Raw genomic sequence first — 12,954 nt, 5'->3', positions numbered from 1 at the left:
GATGTGCTTATTTGGGTCCCCATTTGGGTCCCCATTAGCTGACGCCTTAGCGACTGCTACCGTACTCTTCCTGGGTTCCTTCGAACTAGCGAGGAATGGAAGAGCTATACTCCTAGTTTAAGGATAGTGTGTGGATTTTTACTGCTAATCTTTCAATGCTGTACATTGGGTTCCTTTTTGACCCTTTGATGATGACACCTACTTTACATTCCCATTATCTATGTGTAGGTTATCGAATCCATCAAGTGCCACCACAAAATGCGGAAAACGAGAACCAAATGGATTTTCCCTTGCAACCGTCAATGAGTTCACTGTGTATCACCTGCCTCCATAAGGCCCACCATCTTCTTTCGCCCAGTCGGCTTCAGAAGGTCACACTTCGTGATTCCCCCAGTCTCTCCGTCTGCATCCCAAATGGTACCCTATTCCCTATATAGTGCACTAATTTTGACCAGGGCCCATAAGGGTCTAGTTAAAAGTAGTGCACTATGTGTGGCAGGGCTCTCCAAAACCGTCCTGTAGGTTTTAACTCCAACCCTAATCTAGCCCACCTGATTCTAATAATTAGCTGGTTGATAAGCTGAATCAGGATAGTTTCAACTGGGGTTGGAGTGAAAACCTATAGGAGGGTAGCTCTCCAGGAACAGGGATGGAGAGCCCTGATATAGGGAATAGGGTGCCATTTGGGAAGCTGCCTCACTCTCTGCCAGTACTTCTCCTTATTCACTGAAGTCACTACTCAGGATGAGACGATAAATCCTACACGTTACCAGAGGGTGAAAAAAAACGAGTGTCTCTCTAATTAATACTCCTTGGGGGCTCAAGCACAAATCAAAGATAATGATAATTGAGATGTTAAAAATGTGCAGGAAGAAGAGGCTTCTCTGAGAAAGGGGGATGGGGGGGTTAGGTGGGAGCAATTTTCCGTAATAATTCTTAGCCCAGTGGGTAGCGTAGGGAGCATGTGGAAGAAAGACACACTTCATTTGATAAAATGACAGCTAATCAGATCAACCCTGTGCGTGTGTATGAGAGAGACTGTGTGTGTGTCTTACTGTTTCTGTGTGTACTGTATGTATAAGAGAGACTATGTGTGTGTGTGTGCAAGTGTGTGAATTTGTTTGACTTGTATGTGTGTGTGCAACTGTGTCTGTATGTGACCTTTAATGTGTGTGTATCAAGGGTTGGAAGCGGTTCAGGGAACAGAACCGAAAACTGGAAAAGAACGAAAATATTTGAGGAACAGATCCTGAAACTAAAGTGATCTGTTCTGGAACAGGAACGTTATTTTAAAACCATGGGAACGGGTTAATAATGTTATTTTATGTTCGAGGCAACAAAGAGCCTATGCAAGACCCTCACTGTCACTCAGAAGAGAATGCTCCTTTACCTGCTTCACCAAAGGCACATGCAGGGAAGTTTGTGCCCCCCGCATTGCCAAAAGGTTAGTGGACAGTGTTTAGGGCCTGGTAAAAGTTTTCATCTGCCTCAGGGCAACTGCTATGATGTTCCTTTAATGGCTCCGTCAATGTACATTCACCAAATGGACATGCCATGTTGGTCAACATGTATCACAAACTAAGTGCTCATTTGGAATGAGCCATTCTGCCTTGCTGTCCATTAGTTTGAGTAGTGTGTGTGTTTAAGGGGGGTGGTTAGAAATACTGAACCGTAGTGATATCAGTTGAAAGGAAAATGACCACTGCTACATCCTGACAATGTTTATGAGGTTACTGCTTATGTGTGAGGAATGTGTCTTGAGCATAATTCTAAATGTCGAGACTAGAATAAATACTTATTTTCCACCATAATTTGCAAATAAATTCATTAAAAATCCTACAATGTGATTTTCTGGATTTTTTTTTCTCATTTTGTCTGTCATAGTTAAAGTGTACCTATGATGACAATTACAGGTCTCTCTCATCTTTTTAAGTGGGAGAACTTGCACAATTGGTGGCTGACTAAATACTTTTTTGCCCCACTGTATGTTATGTTTGGTTTGGTTACATAAGACAGATGGTTATTTAAGGCAAAAACTAAAGTAGGATGGGTGGGCGTATAATGTGAACATCTAGCAACCCAAAGGTTACAAGTTTGAATCTCATCATGGACAACTTTAGCATTTTAGCTAATTAGCAACGTTTCAACTACTTACAGCATTTTAGCTACTTTGCAACTACTTAGCATGTTAGCTCACCCTTCCCCTAACCTTAAACCTTTTAGCTAACCCTAACCCAAACCTTAACCCTTTTTAGCTAGCCCTTCCCCTAAATCTAACCCTAACCCCTAGCCAAGCTAAAGTTGGCCACCTAGATGATAACATTTGTAACATACATTTTGCAAATACGTAACATAGTGTACATTGTGCAAATTCATAATAGATATTACAAATTGTAATTCGTAACATACCATACTAAATGGGGTGTCTCTGATTAACATACAGAATAATACGAAATGCTCTAAGACCAGGTTGGTCAATGTTATCAATACCCCATGAAATATATACTGCTCCAAAAAATAAAGGGAACACTTAAACAACACATCCTAGATCTGAATGAAAGAAATAATCTTATTAAATACTTTTTTCTTTACATAGTTGAATGTGCTGACAACAAAATCACACAAAATTAATCAATGGAAATCCAATTTATCAACACATGGAGGTCTGCATTTGGAGTCACACTCAAAATTAAAGTGGAAAACCACACTACAGACTGATCCAACTTTGATGTACTGTCCTTAAAACAAGTCAAAATGAGGCTCAGTAGTGTGTGTGGCCTCCACGTGCCTGTATGACCTCCCTACAACGCCTGGGCATGCTCCTGATGAGGTGGCGGATGGTCTCCTGAGGGATCTCCTCCCAGACCTGGACTAAAGCATCCGCCAACTCCTGGACAGTCTGTGGTGCAACGTGGCGTTGGTGGATGGAGCGAGACATGATGTCCCAGATGTGCTCAATTGGATTCAGGTCTGGGGAACGGGCGGGCCAGTCCATAGCATCAATGCCTTCCTCTTGCAGGAACTGCTGACACACTCCAGCCACATGAGGTCTAGCATTGTCTTGCATTAGAAGGAACCCAGGGCCAACCGCACCAGCATATGGTCTCACAAGGGGTCTGAGGATCTCATCTCGGTACCTAATGGCAGTCAGGCTACCTCTGGCGAGCACATGGAGGGCTGTGCGGCCCCCCAAAGAAATGCCACCCCACACCATGACTGACCCACCGCCAAACCGGTCATGCTGGAGGATGTTGCAGGCAGCAGAACGTTCTCCACGGCGTCTCCAGACTCTGTCACGTCTGTCACGTGCTCAGTGTGAACCTGCTTTCATCTGTGAAGAGCACAGGGCGCCAGTGGCGAATTTGCCAATCTTGGTGTTCTCTGGCAAATGCCAAATGTCCTGCACGGTGTTGGGCTTTAAGCACAACCCCCACCTGTGGACGTCGGGCCCTCATACCACCCTCATGGAGTCTGTTTCTGACCGTTTGAGCAGACACATGCACATTTGGGGCCTGCTGGAGGTCATTTTGCAGGGCTCTGGCAGTGCTTCTCCTGCTCCTCCTTGCACAAAGGCGGAGGTAGTGGTCCTGCTGCTGGGTTGTTGCCCTCCTATGGCCTCCTCCATGTCTCCTGATGTACTGGCCTGTCTCCTGGTAGCGCCTCCATGCTCTGGACACTACGCTGACAGACACAGCAAACCTTCTTGCCACAGCTCGCATTGATGTGCCATCCTGGATGAGCTGCACTACCTGAGCCACTTGTGTGGGTTGTAGACTCCGTCTCATGCTACCACTAGAGTGAAAGCACCGCCAGCATTCAAAAGTGACCAAAACATCAGCTAGGAAGCATAGGAACTGAGAACTGGTCTGTGGTCCCCACCTGCAGAACCACTCCTTTATTGGGGGTGTCTTGCTAATTGCCTATAATTTCCACCTGTTGCCTATTCCATTTGCACAACAGCATGTGAAATTTATTGTCAATCAGTGTTGCTTCCTAAGTGGACAGTTTGATTTCACAGAAGTGTGATTGACTTGGAGTTACATTGTGTTGTTTAAGTGTTCCCTTTATTTTTTTGAGCAGTGTATATTCATCAGTGAAGTTACTGTAAATCCCAACATATTCTCCCATTAATTTACAGTGCATTTGGAAGGTATTCAAACCACTTGACTTTTTCCACATTTTGTTACATTACAGCCTTATTTTAAAATGGATTAAATAGTTCCCCCCCCCCAGCAATCTACACACAATACCCCATACTGACATTTTTGCAAATTTATTAAAATAAAATGAAAATGAAATATCACATTTAAAATAAATATGCAGACCCTTTATTCAGTACTTTGTTGAAGCACTTTTGGCAGTGATTACAGCCTCGGGTCTTCTTGGGTATGACAGTTAAGCTTGGCACACCTGTATTTTGGGAGTTTCTCCCATTCTTCTCTGTAGATCCTCTCAAGCTCTGTCAGGTTGGATGGGAAGAGTCGCTGCACAGCTTTTTTCAGGTCTCTCCAGAGATGTAAGATCAGGTTCAAGTCGAGGCTTGGGCTGGGACACTCAAGGACATTGTCCCGAAGCCACTCCTGTGTCGACTTGGCTGTGTGCTTAGGGTTGCTGTCCTGTTGGAAGGTGAACGTTCGCCGCAGTCTGAGGTCCTGAGCATTCTGGAGCAGGTTGTCATCAAGGATCTCTTTGTATTTTGCTCTGTTCATCTTTCCCTCGATCCTGACAAGTCACCCAATCCCTGCCACTGAAGAACATCACCACAGCATGATGCTGCCACCACCATGCTTCACCGTAGGGATAGTGCCAGGTTTCCTCCAGACGTGACGCTTGGCATTCAGGCCAAAGAGTTCAATCTTGGTTTCATCAGACCAGAGAATCTTGTTCCTCATGATCTGAGTACATTATGTGCCTTTTGCCAAACTCCAAGTGGGCTGTCATGTGCCTTTTACTGATCTTCCATCTGACCATCAGGTTCTTGGTCACCTCCCTGACCAAGGCCCTTCTCCCCCGATTGCTCAGTTTGGCCGGGCAGCCAACTCTAGGAAGAGTCTAGGTGGTTCCAAACGTCTTCCATTTAAGAATGATGTAGGCCACTGTGTACTTGGGGGCCTTCAATGCTGAAATAATTTTTTTGGTACCCTTCCCCAGATCTGTGCCTCAACACAGTCCTGTCTCGGCGCTCTACGGACAGTTCCTTCGAACTCATGGCATGGTTTTTGCTCTGACATGCACTGTCAGACACTGGGACCTGTCAGACACCTAGACAGGTGTGTGCCTTCTCAAATCATGTTCAACCAATTGAATTTACCACAGGTGGACTACAATCAAGTTGTAGAAACATCTCAATGATGATCAATGGGAGCAGAATGCCCCTGAGCTCAATTTTGAGTCTCATAGCAAAAGGTCTGAGTACTTATGTAAATAAGGTATTTCTGTTTTTTTTTTTTTTTTACATTTAAAAAAAATGTACACCTGCTTTCGCTTTGTCATTATAGGGTATTGTGTGTAGATTGAGAATATATATTTTTTAATCCATTTTAGATTAAAGCTGTAACATAACAAAATGTGGGAAAAGTCAAGGGGTCTGATTACTTTCCGAATGCACTGTTTACTGAACAAAAAAATAAATGTCACATGTAACTGTGTAAGTGCCGTGTTTCATGAGCTGAAATAAAACATTCCAGAACTGTTCCATGCACACAAAAAAGCTTATTTCGCTCAAATTGTGTGCACAAATTTGTTTACATCCCTGTTAGTGAGCATTTCTCCTTCGCCCAGATAATCCATCCACTTGACAAGTGTGGCATATCAAGAAGCTGATTAAACGGCATGTTTGGGATGCTCTGGATTGATGTGTACAACAGCGTGTTCCAGTTCACGCCAATATCCAGCAACTTCACACAGCCATTGATGAGGAGTGGGAAAACATTCCACAGGCGACAATCAACAGCCTGATCAAATCTATGTGATCCACACCCCAATCTTTTTTTTAAGGTATCTGTGACCAACAGATGCATATCTGTATTCCTAGTGATGTGAAATCCATAGATTAGAGCCTAATGCATTTATTTCAATTGACTGATTTCCTTATATGAACTAACTCGAGTAAAATCTTTATTTTACCAGTTTACTGTCATTTTATTTGTTGTCTTTGTTTTGGGAGCATGTTTCCAGTTTCTCCATTGTGTTTAATGTTGTGTGAACGTTTGCTTTAATGGCTCTGCATGGTCAATCCGATGTCTGCAGTGGCATACAGCATTTACTTCGATGCGGCCTCCATAGAAGTCCAAGCATTCATACTCCTTGCCGCTTCGTGGAGCAGAGCTGTTGTGAAGGAAGTTGTCAATGAAGTGCGTTTGTGTTTATACAAGACCTCACGCCCCCACCTACCGTCAACCAATCATGTATGTAGTTCTGTCCTTGAGCTGTTCTTACCTATTAATGTTCCGTATTCTGTCATGTTTAAGGTTTTGTGTGGACCCCAGGTAGAGTAGTTGCTGCTTTTGCAACAGCTAATAGGGATCCTAATAAAATACCAAATTCCAAATATGACCCGATTCAGGAAACTAGGCGTATGTCGCAAGTCAAGTCTTCACAGGAGAGCCGTTTGAACGTAAAAAATATTTTTTATCAAAATGTATTTTTTGGCAGAAATGCCTTCTCGAACATGTGTACTTTCATATGCCTTGATAAAACTGTTATGCCATCTGTACATACGAATGAAGTTGTTAAATTAAGAGCCTAGTTGTTTTAGCCAAACAAAAAGACAGGAACATTCCAGCTAGCCAAGATTGGTTGAGACAATGAGTGGGCTGGACATGCCGAGAGATGAGTTTCAGATTGTTCTGCGGTGTAGCATCTTGTGTCTATAAAATAAACTGCTCGTTATGCGTAGATAATCCTTTCTATTGCAGTTTTTTCGAAATATATAATGTTAGCCATGGAGAACTGCAAATATGTTGCTACTGCACTCAATAATATTGCTGCCCTGAGTTTATCAGGCTATCGACAAAGGTCAGTGGGAAAAAGTTGTGATGGACTACTTTCTGGAGGACAATCGTGCCATGATGACTCTCTGACTCTGAAAATGAATCAGACGATGAGGAAATCCCTGAGTTTATTTATTTTTTTAATTATTGAGAAGACATTGTAGAGTCTTCTGATGACGGTGATGGGGAAGAAACGGCGATCAACAGTGTTGTTGTCACAGAAGAAGTTGACCGAGTTTTGAAATCAGTGTAACACAACGGGCCAAAAAGGCTGTGCAAACTAAAAAGAAACGACGCAGGACGTTTTATTTAATGAAAGGGGCTGCAGTCTGCCGTGAAGCTTTCATCCGTGTATACAGGTAAGAATCTAGCTACAGTTTCAGATATTATACGTTTCTAATTTTGTCATTAAGTTGTTTTCATTGCAAGTTAAGGCATGCTGTTAGCTAGCCAGCTGGAGTTAGATGGCTGGCTTGCTAGCTAACGTTAATATTGAACCTAACTTATTTGGATAACTTTAGCTATGACAATTGGTTTGTATTGCTAGTAATGTTACTCTATGGATTGGGATTATAGTTCATTTTTTAGCTAGCTAACGTTAACGTGACATGTCTAAACAAAATACCCCTAGTTAAAGTTTGCTGTTAGCTAGCCAGCTGAATGTTAGATGGCTGGCTAGCTAGCTAACATTACGTGTGTGTAGTGATATCTCAATGCCATTTCGCATCTATTGTATAATAATGCTAAAATATTTGTATCTGGAATGTCTTTCAGCATCAGTAAAACAGGCCTGACTCTCCTCCAGCAGTCATACAAGAAGAATGGTCTAATGCCTCCCATCAAAAAGAGAGCTGGCCCAAGCAAGCAGAGGCAGCAGCACAGTCATCAACTACATGCATCATGTCTTCAACTACGGAGTTGGGGAAACACGTGTGGACCTGAATTGTGATAATTGCAGTGGCCAAAACAAGAACAAGTTTGTGCTCTGGTATTGTGTCTGGTGGACCATGCACAAGCTCCAGCACAGTCTGGACCTTCACTTCCTGATCACAGGCCACACCAAGTTTGCCCCCAACTGGTGCTTCAGCCTCATCAAGTAGCGCTTCAGAAAGACCAGAGTGAACAATTTGTCAGAGATTGTTGGTGTTGTGAAGGACAGCACTGACAGGGGTCAACATCCCACAGCTGGTTGGACTGGACGATGGTACAGTGCTGGTGGAAAGCTATGGCTGGTAACAACACCTGACTCCGTCCTTCAGGCCGCTGCCACAGATCAAGCAGTACCAGCACTTCAGGTGAAAATAACTTTCATTGCATTGCATGAGGCTCTTCTTCTTATCTAAACTTGGGAGGTGAATTGATGTTGTGTGGGGTTGTAATGTCTTCGGATTTTTTGTTGTTATTCCCTATTTTACACCTTCAATGCTCTGGAGCCTGGTGATGTTGTCACCAAGGAGCATTCGGACTGTCGGGACCAGGTTTCAGCAACAGTGCAACGCTGACATCCTTCCTCCCATAGATGGTCTGCCTGTACAAGCCCCACAAGACTGGACACAGTTAGACAAACACAACTTTTTGGGAAGATCAAGGAGTTTTACGACGAAGAGGCTATGGACATCACACGCCCTGCACCAAAGTCAAGGAAACAGGCTCTCCGAATATAGATTCCCTTGTTCATGCATGGTTCGGAAGGACTAGTCAACAGCACTGTCTGCAGTTCCTCTATTCAAATGACTCTCCTAACACACAGGCCATATGTTGCTGCTACTATTTTTTATCCCGCTACTTTCCCCCTGATTGTGTGCATATGTAACTGTGTAGGTTCCGTCCCTCTCTTCGCCCCAACTCGGGCTTGAACCAGGGACCCTTGCACACATCAACAACTGACACCCACGAAGCATCATTACCCATCGCGCCACAAAAGCCGCGGCCCTTGCAACGCAAGGGGAAACCCTACTTCAAGTCTCAGAGCGAGTGACGTCACTGATTGAAACGCTATTAGCGCGCACCACCGCTAACTAACTAGCCATTTCACATCGGTTACACTCACCCCCCTTTTGACCTCCTCCTTTTCCACAGCAACTAATGATCCGGGTCAACAGCATCTATGTAACTGTGTAGGTTCCGTCCCTCTCTTCGCCCCAACCTGGGCTCGAACCAGGGACCCTTGCACGCATCCACATAAATATATGGCGCATGCATCTGTTTATGTACTGTACATGTGCACCTCACTCAGCTTAACTTATATATGGAATACTATGTGATACAGTGGGCTCCAAAATTACTGGCACCACTGACTGACTATGCACAAACAATACTTAAAAAAAATATAAACAATATAATTATAGAGAGAAACTCTAAATACCAACATGTGAGAAATACTGCGCTTCATGTTTCAATAGAATTCATGTTTCAATAGAACCAACCAAAATCATACAATTATTTAATACAAAATACATTTCACAAAAATCAAGGTTTCATAATTACTGGCACTCCTCATTTAGTACTTAGGGCAACTACCTCTGTCAAGGATAACATCATGGAGTCTTTTCCTGTAATGGTTGACAAGGTTAAAGAACACATTTGGAGGGGTTTTGGACCATTCCTCTATGTTGATCCTTTCAAGATCCTTCACATTCTTGGGTTTGCGCTTATCAACTGCCCTCTTCATCTCAGCCCATAGGTTTTTGATTGGATTGAGGTCCGGCGACTGAGATGGCCATGGCAGAACATTGATTTTGTTGTCACAGAACCATTTCTGTGTGGATCTTGAGGTATGTTTTGGGTCATTGTCTTGTTGGAAAGTCCACCTACAGCAAAGTCTCAGCCTTCTGGCAGAGGCAACCAGATTGTCAGCCAAAATTGCCTGATACTTGGTGGAATTCATTATGCCATCAATCTTAACCAGTGCCCCTGGACCTCTGGAATTAAAACAGCCCCAAAACATCACTGACCCATCACCATATTTCACCATGGGTCTGAGGTGCCTCCTTATATGCATCTCTGTTTTGACGCCAAACATGCCGATGCTGTATCTGACCAAAACTTTCAATTTTGGTCTCATCTGACCAGAGCACCTTCTTCCAGTCAATTTAAATTACGTTTGGCCAACTCCAAGCGCTTGCGTCTGTGTCTTCGTGCCAGAAAGAGTCTATCTCTATAATTAAATTGTTTATATTTTCGAAAGTATTGCTTGTGCATTGCCAGTCAGGGGTGCCAGTAATTTTGGAGCCCACTGTAAGTGCGTCTGTAACAGTATATAAAGTATGTACTGGTGTGAAGGCATTTGGGCAGTGGTCAAAAGTACTTAAGTAAAAATACTTTAAAGTACTACTTAAGTATTTTTGGGTGCTATCTGTACATTACTTTACTATCTATATTTTTGGCAACTTGTACTTTTACTTCACTACATTACGTAAGAAAATAATGTACTTTTTACTCCATACATTTTCCCAGACAACCCAAAGTACTTGTTACATTTTGACAGGAAAATTGTCCAATTCACACACGTATCAAGAGAACATCTGATCTCTTGAGCATCTGATCTGGCAGATTCACTAAAGACAATTGCTTTGTTTGTAAGTTATGTCTGAATGTTGGAGTGTGCCCTTGGCTATCTGTCAATAAAAAATAAAAAAGAGAAAGAAATTGTGCCGTCTGATTTAATATAAGGAATTTGAAATTAATTAGACTAGTATGACAATTTAGTACTTTTTCCACCACTGGATGTGGCTGGGGGTTATAGCATTTCTTTCACATGACCCAACAATTTAGGCAAGTGTGTCTGGGTAAGCATCATCTAATATTGATAAAACATTTTTATCTGGACACTTTCTGTTTACCTGGAATTTTACCTTATTGTGGACTACTACGACTTTTAGTCTTAATCTTTACTACACTACTCACTGTTTAGCACATGACCTCATGTGAATCCTTAAAGAGATGGGTGGGGCTGGCTTAACCTGTCTGGGCTAGGGGGCAGTATTTTCACGGCCGGATGAAAAACGTACCCAATTTAACCTGTTAGGGCTAGGGGGCAGTATTGACACGGCCGGATAAAAAACGTACCCGAATTAATCTGGTTACTACTCCTGCCCAGTAACTAGAATATGCATATAATTATTGGCTTTGGATAGAAAACACCCTAAAGTTTCTAAAACTGTTTGAATGGTGTCTGTGAGTATAACAGAACTCAAATGGCAGGCCAAAACCTGAGAAGATTCCATGCAGGAAGTGGCCTGTCTGAGAAGTTGTTTTTCATCTTGGCTCTTTTCATTGAAGACTGAGGATCTTTGCTCTAACGTGACACTTCCTACGGCTCCCATAGGCTCTCAGAGCCCGGGAAAAAGCTGAACGATATCGAGGCAGCCTCTGGCTGAAACACATTATCGCTTTTGGCAAGTGGCCGATCAGAGTACTATGGGCTTAGGCGCGTGCCCGAGTCGACCGAATGCTTTATTTTCTTTCGTCTGTTTACCTAAACGCAGATTCCCGGCCGGAATATTATCGCTTTTTTATGAGAAAAATTGCATAAAAATTTATTTTAAACAGCGGTTGACATGCTTCGAAGTACGGTAATGGAATATTTAGACATTTTTTGTCACGAATTGCGCCATGCTCGTCACCCTTATTTAGCCTTTCGGATAGTGTCTTGAACGCACAAACAAAACGCCGCTGTTTGGATATAACTATGGATTATTTTGAACCTAACCAACATTTGTTATTGAAGTAGAAGTCCTGGGAGTGCATTCTGACGAAGAACAGCAAAGGTAATAACATTTTTCTTATAGTAAATCTGACTTTGGTGAGTGCTAAATTTGCTGGGTGTCTAAATAGCTAGCCCTGTGATGCCGGGCTATCTACTGAGAATATTGCGAAAAGATCAGCTGCATCTCCCGCCCTACACTGTGACTGGCAGCACAGTGTGTGTTTGTCTTTCATTATGATTAAAGCATGCTGTTAAGGCAAAATACCATTAGCTCTTAATAGGGATACGCGTCCCGCTAGCGGGACACCTGTCGACAACATCCTGTGAAATTGGAGGGCGCACAATTCAGATAAATAATCGTAATATTAAACATTCATGAACATACAAGTATCTTATATCATTTAAAAGCTTAAATTCTTGTTAATCTAACTGCGTTGTCCGAGTTACAATAAGCTTTACAGTGAAAGCATACCATGTGATTGTCTGAGGACGGCGCCCCACATCAACATATTTTTCAACCCGCTCAGGCTTCACAAAACCACAAATAGCGATTAAATAAATCACTTACTTTTGAAAATCCTCTGTTTGCTACAACATGAATGGTTGTTTTGTTAGATAAAATTCTTCTTTATATCCCAAAAAGTCTGCTTAGTTGGTGCCATCGATTTCAGTAATCCACTCGTTCAACATGCAGACAAAGGAGTCCAAAAAGCTACCACTAAACTTCATCCAAACAAGTCAAACGACGTTTCTATTTAATCCTCAGGTACCCTAAAATGTAAATAAACTATAATATTTAATACGGAAAGTAGTATGTTCAAAAGGAAAGTAACATTAGTAAGCGCATCTAGTGGAAGCCATAGGAATTGCAATCTGGGAGCCGGAATTACATAGGAACAATAGGTTTCCATTATAAACCTGGGACCTGGTTTTTCTTCTGATTTTTGCCTGCCATATCAATTCTGTTATAGTCTCAGACATTGTTTTAATCGTTTTAGAAACTTCAAAGTGTTTTCTATCCAACGCTACCAATTATATGCATATCCTGGCTTCTGGGCCTGAGTAACAGGCAGTTAACTTTCACGTTAGTCAGGTGGAAATTCAGGAAACTAGACCCTATCCCAGAGAGGTTAACAACTTTCCTATAAAGATTAAATCGCATACCTGCTCCATAGCAAGCTGCTCTAACCACACTGATTGGTGAAGTAATTTAATATCGAGCTAAGTGTAAAAATAAAATAAAAAAATGGTTTC

At 42.4% G+C, this 12,954-nt stretch overlaps 1 protein-coding gene across 12 annotated transcripts in view; it reads left to right on the top strand.

Moving 5' to 3' along the window:
• The window catches only part of ptprt (protein tyrosine phosphatase receptor type T), a 501,813-nt gene that overhangs the window by 244,678 nt on the left and 244,181 nt on the right, over positions 1-12,954 (top strand). The window lies entirely within an intron of this gene.

This window comes from Salmo salar, chromosome ssa12 (assembly GCF_905237065.1).
Source record: "Salmo salar chromosome ssa12, Ssal_v3.1, whole genome shotgun sequence".
Taxonomy (NCBI): Eukaryota; Metazoa; Chordata; class Actinopteri; order Salmoniformes; family Salmonidae; genus Salmo; species Salmo salar.
This window is presented reverse-complemented; position numbering and strand designations above follow the sequence as displayed.